We start from the raw sequence: 7995 nt of genomic DNA, 5'->3' as shown, positions 1-7995 counted from the left end.
TATGCATATATACATATACATATATACATATATACACACACACACTCAGACACTCACACACAGGTGTCCCTACAAAAACACACAGACACAAAATCCAAAATTATGGTTACTTTTGTCTCCTTGTGTAAAGCATAAGGCCCCTTGAGAAACCACTTTTCTGTAGGACAAGTCCCGCCAGGTGCTGAGCACCAAACGAGGGCTTGTGACCACTTCTGCGGGAGGGGGCCCTCACAAAGAATTCTCTCACAAATCAGCGTAATGTGGTGAAGTTGCTTTTTTGTTGAGCGCGTTTCATTCCCTATGTGGGATGCGAACAGCAGGTAGCAGGTCCAGACCCCGTGTGAGGTTCCGTGTAGCCAGTCTGTTTCAGTCTTCCACAGAGAGTCTTAACTGTGATACCCTCACACGTCACGTCCCCTGTGGGATCGTCCTTCGTGTCCATACCCAGGTTCATCAGCGAGTCAACCAGGGCCAGGTGGCAGCGGTAGAAGACAGAATTAATGCAGATTCAATCCACTACTTTTCTTAGAGCTCTCTCAGTGTGTACGTGCCTTTATATAGGCCGAATTCAGGAATATATCAGGTGTTAAGGGGCGAGTGCCTTGAATTTATTTCAGACAACAGTATTTCAATAATTTCTTCACTCCTCTAACAGCAGTTCTTTTTTTTTTTGTGGTGTTAACCTGTGGGTTGAAAAAAATGCTCTTGTACATATACAATGTAAATTAAACTTATTAAATTGAATAACATTTTTTCCAGAGGCCCCATGTGTGTTGAGTAAGTATGCTTAGTTTTGTTAAAACCTGATGTGAATTTTTTATAATTTATAAAACATTAACGTGAATCTTAAAAGTGGGAAAATTGGTGAAGCATGCTTATGAACACTGCCAATTTAATGGCTAGTCTTTAGCTTGTAACAGCTTTTATATAAATATAGTAAGACCTGCAATATCTGCTTACAGAATTTCAATTAAATATTGAGAACCGGACCACAGCTGTCCAAGAGGTTCGAGTGTGGAAGGACCGGAGCATCTCCCCCTCTGTGCATCTTCTCCCTACGAGGAAGGGGTTGTAATTAACTCGCAGAAAATGACAGCCCCAGGAGAGGGCTTAGCCATCGTGCTCTCTTTATCCCAGAGCGGATAGGGCTGGGCAGGAAGACAGCAGGGCTCTGATCCCTTCTCCCACCCCGTTGTACCAATGCATCCTGCTAAAATAGCCCTCCAGGAGGCACCTGCAACGGTTTTGAAATGCGTGGCCAGCTCCTCTCCTTACTGTGCCTTTGCTTTGTAGGAGGGATCACTTACCCTCTACCAAACAAAACTATTTAACTACAAATGCATTTTCTAAGCAGTTCTAGGAGACATCTGCCACTATTTCGATATCTCCATAACTACTAATGCTTCCAGCACACCTCTGTGAGAGCTATTATTCTGTTGGAACTTCTCAGCTGGAGGTTACATCAAATGATGTACTGGGGTAGGCTGCAGAGTTGGCAGCTCATTCCTTGGAAATGTGACAGAACAAAATATTGCTCAAACTCTTCCAATTCATTTGTTCTTTTTTGCCTGATTTTAAAATTCAAACTAACCCTCTTAAAATGCTTAATGAGAACAGCAATGAGTTTGGGGTCGTAGTACCCTGTTATGCAAAACATGCAGATCTTATGATAGGTACATGCCAGCATCTGAATTTCCACCCCACCAGACAAAGGTTATCCTCACTAAGCTCACAGGTATTTACATGTGTATATACTTCAGGACCATAAATTGTGTCCTTAAGCAGGAGACCTCAGCTATGTCCTAATCTAGATCACCTGCATTTGTACCTGTATGTGTGCCTTATGTGCTTGCAAACCTAAGTCACATAAATGAGAGAGTCCTCAGGGAGATGAGATGCCTGACCATTAAATTTAGCATTGGAAGCCTGGTTTGAGTCAGGAATACAGTTGTGGATTTATCCAGTAGTGTCTGTCTTTGGCAGAGGGCTGGCACCTGACCTCCTCAAATGAGCTACTTTAGCTAGAGGTGAGTCAAACCTTTTTGTAGAGATATATTCACATATATTTTTCACATTCAAGTTCATTTTTTTTCCAATATCAAAAGCTAAAATTTCACTTGTATTAGAGGAGAGAGGTTCACTGGTATAAAATTGGCAATGCCCTCTGAGAGCTGTGAAGCGTATCTTTTGATTAATTATTTGTATTATAGCAGCACCTAGAGGCTACAACAGAGAGCATTTTGCTGGCTCCTCTGATTAGTACCCACCCAGGATCCACCCAGGAGACCCTTCAGTCCAAAGAGACAAGAAAGAATGAAGAGCAACAAAGAAAAACAGCGTGACGTGACCAAGGGCATGCAGGGTATTGCTCACAGAGCTGGGAACAAAAGGGGTTGTTTCCTGAGCTAGTGGCCAGTCAATAATCTTATTTTGATGTCCTTTCATTTCCCTGGGCAATTTAGCCTTTAGCTGCATCAAATTTTATGCAAACACACACAAATTAAAATTTTCTAAATAACCTGTGTGTTCAAACCGGCCTTGCGTCCAGTCTGTATTACTGTCATCCTGACATCGATGAGACTGTTCAAAATCCTGCTCAATGTAATGTATGGAAATAGGCTATGATACCAGCTAGGTAGTATTTAGAAAAGAGATATTTAGCTGTTTTTTATTAAATTAATAAAACTGACGATTAGGAATATTGCAAGATATGGATTGAACGACCATTATTAATGGACAAGAAGGCTTAACTTTTTAAAATGACGCACTATCAATGTAGTAATTGAGTAACCAGGAAGTCAATTAAACAATTCTTGACAGTTAATGGCATGAACTGTATTCCTGATTTACTTTTTTGAGCATTACAAATATACTGATTTGTTAAATATAAGAAAAGGGAAATTTATTTACTATATGGAAACAAGTTTCTTTTTTTATCAGTACTTTTATATTCATAGTACATAATATTCTGGCATCATTTGCTTTTAGAAATAACCTGGATACATGAAGTTGTGACACTACTGTGAAAGTTAGATGAACACAAGATTTGGACTTGAACTCAAAAAGCGAGGATTTGCTTCAAGAGAAGGGTGGGATTCCAGCTGTAATTAGATACTATGTGTATCTCAAGATACCTATGTATGTATAATGGAACTATTTTAATGGAACTGCAAGATCCTGAAGACATGGAAGAGACAAGACCGTGGAAAATACCATTTTTCCGTTGTTTAATATTTTAGATTGTTTATCATTTTTTTTCTTAAGACAACACAGAACTCTGGGCTTGTTTATGTGGAATTTTATCTCAAATAAATAAATAAGCTAAGTGAAATTTAAACAAAGAAATGTGTTTAAATAGCTGAAATATATAGTCTTTGTCCTGCTAACATGTTTTTTAAAAACTCCCTCCCCAATAACTTCCACTGTGGTCTGAAGCTCTTCCCTGGGAATAAATACTACAGTAGAATGAAAATGAATTGAAGAGATAGTGTGAAAGTGAGGAAACTGTCATATCAGACACAAAAGAGAAATTAGGTTAACTTCCATGGGATCTTATCATTTGTATTGCTATGTTTCCTAATTAATTGATGAAATTAGTGTTTACACAGGGATTTACTCCTTTGCATCTCTGAACCCATGAAGAAGTCAAAATGCTGCATCTGTAGCACTGCATTTATTTCCGTGGCAACATTTAGTGATTTCACAAATAATAAGTAGAGTTGGTAATTTGGATTCAGTAGAAACCCATATAATTTTCTCTTTCACCTACTTCTCATTAGAAAGTACTTTAATGAATGACTTCATGAGTTTAATATGCATTTTTCCCCAAGTTGTCAAGATTCAGATAACTGGTAAGATGCAGATATCTGATTCCACCTGCCCTTCTTTATTCTGTGTACCCCTCTGCTCACACAGAATTACAACATAACTGCTGTGCCTACCTGCCTATTTGTTAAGCTCCAGTTCTTACACTTCAACTTAGTCCAGTTTTCAGAACACCCAGGGTTTGGTGATCTATCCTAGCATGTACAAAAAGAATAAATAGAGATCCCAAGGTTTAGATACATGTTCACATGAAAACTGGAGTTTACCTTCAAAGGCAGAAGCAAAGTGATGCCTGAGGTGGGGTACAAGCAACATGGCCTTTTGCTCGCCTCAGCTTAAATTCTGTGAACACACAAAGATCATACACAAGATTTTGAATTAAATCATATAAGAAATGTTCAAAAATTATTTACATTTCGTAAATAGTAATAAGGACTATGCTACTATACATTATGTATTATAGTTATCCAATTCAGTTAATGTCTTTACTTATGCAGAAGCCTTTACCAAATTCAGTGTTGCTAGTGAACTTTTGAGACTCTCTTAAAGCTAAGTGTATTAATTTGTTAATACAGAAAGAGGACAAACTTGCTGGACATTCCCAGAATAAGAAAGATTAGTCTCATGACCGACGTAAAAGATATAAATTCTGAGGCTAAATTGCCACCTGTCCTAGCCAGTTGTTAACATACCCACAATAACAAAGAAGTTGAAAAAATAACAAGTAGGGAAATTATGCTAGTATTACCCTAATTTGGAAAGTAAGACAATCAATAAAACCAACGAGAGTATAATTATACTCTAAGCCAGTAAAAACAACTAGAAAAGTATAGAAAAGTTATCGAACCACCCGAAGTTTCGTCAGTAGATTACAGGTGAAATCAATTGTTTCTTTCTAATTTAGAAAGGTTTTTGTATGTTATTAGTAAATATAACTAGTATTTGAATACCAAATTCTAGTGTGACCACCATTTATTTTACGTATGTATTGGGAAGGTAAATGGCTTTTTAAATTAATGTCTCATGACATATCAAGGAAACAAGAATTTCTCTGGATGGTAAATTACTGCATTTTTAATGAGATCTTAATTGAAACAAGGGAGAATTCTTATGCTGGATATGGAAAAGTTAATGAAATAAATAGTGACTTGTGAATAACTTGTGAAAAAAGCAAACAGGATTTATTTTATCAGGAAAGACACTCAAGTAAGAAGTGAAGCATCTTCTTACAAAAAAAAAGATGCTTCACAAAAACAAAAGATAAGCTAACAAAAAAGATAAGCTAACATGAATACATAAAGAAAGAGATTAATGAGAAGACTTGCCTCATACATATATATTTTTCCTCCTGCTTTTGGAGAAAGGAATGAGCTGTGTTAGCTTACCCAGTTTCCGAAAATACTTCTTGTTGCACTTCACTGAAAGGGTCAGTTTTGAACATAGCACCTTAGAAAAAAAAATGGAACATGGAGCCCTCAAGTTTTGGAATTTTATTTTCATCACTTACTTAATTTTATTTCCCAAACTTTTAACTTCAAAGAGCCTAATCAAACTCATAGCATGGTTCTTTATACAGTTGTGAACTGTGCTAGAGTCAGTAATTTTCTCAATGAGTAATTTATTAGATTAAGTTTCTCGCTTGCTGTGCAAAGCCTTGCAATCTGTTTTTCATCTGATTTCTAAAGGAAACTCTTGTGGATTACTGGTCTTTTGAAATTAAGGAGTTTGGGAACAAATTTAAGCCATGAAAATAAAATTTCAAAGCTGGAGGGCTCTGTTTCCAAATTTTACAGAACTTTATCTGAGTGGTACAGTGGAAAGTATTTCCAGCAACCGGGCAAGCTAACACGATTCGGTCTTTTAGAAAAAAAAGAACCAGAACTCAATCTGTTGCACATTCAGACAAGGAATCACGTCCATTTTTGATTAGCCCCTCTATCGAGAAGGTTTTAAATAAAAGACTTCTCAAAGTAAGTCCTCAAGAATGGCTGAACCTGAGAGACTAGAAGAGATTTCATGAATTTAAAGGAAGCCTTCAATTCCCTTGCAAAACATGAGGTTCCTGGAAGAAAAACAAAACAAAAATAAACTCTTACTTTATTCCGTGCCTTCAAAGAAGCTTCCTTGCATGAGTTGGAATTTTTAATTCTGAATATAATATGCAAAGGTTATGGAATCATGCTGCTGGACTCCTAAGGGCAAAAACAATCACAGAAATCTCTTAAGTGAGGTGGAAAATGCTGCTTGATGTTAGCATTTTCCAGATCTCTGCAGTGCATTCTTCTTCTCACAGCCTAGGTAAAACATGAGGCCTGACTCAGTAAGGGCTACCATGTAATTTCAGCTTCCCAAATGACATAAGGCTTCTTCAGTCAAAAGTAGTAGTCATAGCAGGCCTACCTGCTCCTATCTATTGCATCACCTTCCCTTTTCTTAGACCAGTGTAAATAATTGTCTTCAAGGTGAAAAACACCAAGAAACTGATCCAGGTTAAAAGCTTTTATTTTCTCCATGTTTTTTTCCTGACTGGTCTACAGTGCTATGAACATACACTTACACTCTCATTTGCTGTCAGGATACTTTGGCCTAATTTTAAGATCTGCTGATACCATAATATCAAATGAGAGCTACCAGAGTCTTCATTCTTTTGGATTTTTTTTTTTTTTGCTGTTTTATTGACAGTGGCCTGTAGAACTCCCAATCGAAATAAGGGGCACGTTGTGCCAAGTGCTTTTCACATCCGTAATTGGAGACACCCTCCGCTTTGAAGGCAGTTAAATGTGATTGAGTAAGACAAAAAAAGAAAGTGTTGTAATTACCACACAGATAGAGCTCTTATGCACAGGTGCATTTGGTGATTTTTCCTGTCACATGGCAATGCTGGAAAAGTCAAGGACATGTGGACTCCACCATTTAATTAAAAAATAAAAATTAAAATGGAAGAAAAAAAAGCCTTTCCTTTCTTATGAGTCAGCATATTTTTCCAAAATAGGGCATTCCAACTAACAGCTGTCAAATTGTGTAGGGATGCTCTAGCCTGACATATTTAGTACTTTCTTCCCACAGCTCTCACAGAAACATACAGATGTCAGCTTCAATCAGACTCATTTGGGACTGCAAAACCCGTCAGGTTCAGAGGTCTAGGATACATATTAAGATGGTCTAGAAAGTAACTCCTCCAAAGTTTATTGCATGTTCTGCACTTTAAGGGAGACACATGGGGTTGCAAAGGGCAGCATTTCTAACAGACTGCCCTAAACTATCAGTTTGCTAATACATTCAGTAGTGTTTTTAAGCTTTCTTAGAAATTCCTAAACCCTTTGAACTACTCCGAGGTGCATCCCACTGCTCTGAGCGCCAAGCTGCAGTCCCCTCTGCTGTGAAAAGTTACCTGTCAGTCAGTGGAGTCCAACCTGCGTGACACAGGATGTAAAGCAAGGGTTGTTACTGTAGTTCTCCACACAGTGATTGCTATCAGCATAGGTGGGAAGCAGGAGGAAACCGACTGTTTTCCCTTACTTACCATTATGAAAGTGGCTCATCTGATCAGACCGTTTAAAAGACTGATTTCAAGAAATTCTGTAAGACTAGAATAACGTTTTGTAACCAAAGACTATTCATTATTAGAAAGTTGCGGACAGTTTACAATCACAGAGGGGGTTCATATTACGGACTAAGAAGCTCTATCGAGCACTGTGCTAAGGAGCAATGTGCCACTTCCAAAAGAGGGCCTGGGCATGACATTCTGCATGACAGCAGGCAGTACAAGTTGCTGTACAATATAAATAATATATACAGTCATATAACTATTACTGTATATTTTTCACCTGGGGAGGAATAACCCCAGGTACCAGTACAGATTAGGGGTTGACCTGCTGGAAAGCAGCTCTGTGGAGGGGGATTTGGGAGTCCTGGTTGACAACAGGTTAACCATGAGGCAGCAATGTGCCCTCGTGGCCAAGAAGGCCAATGGGATCCTGGCCTGCATCAGGAGGAGCGTTGCCAGCAGGTGGAGGGAGGGGATCCTGCCCCTCTGCTCAGCTCTGGTGAGGCCGCATCTGGAGTACTGGGTGCAGTTCTGGGCTCCCCAGTACAAGAGGGACATGGAGCTTCTAGAGAGGGTCCAGTGGAGAGCGACCAAGATGATTAAGGGCCCGGAGTATCTATCAT

The sequence above is a fragment of the Tinamus guttatus genome, unplaced genomic scaffold (assembly GCF_059628265.1).
Source record: "Tinamus guttatus ecotype Peru unplaced genomic scaffold, ASM5962826v1 Tinamus_guttatus_pri_ptg000025l, whole genome shotgun sequence".
NCBI lineage: Eukaryota > Metazoa > Chordata > Aves > Tinamiformes > Tinamidae > Tinamus > Tinamus guttatus.
The sequence above is the reverse complement of the archived record's forward strand: the minus strand, read 5'-3'. Positions refer to the sequence as shown.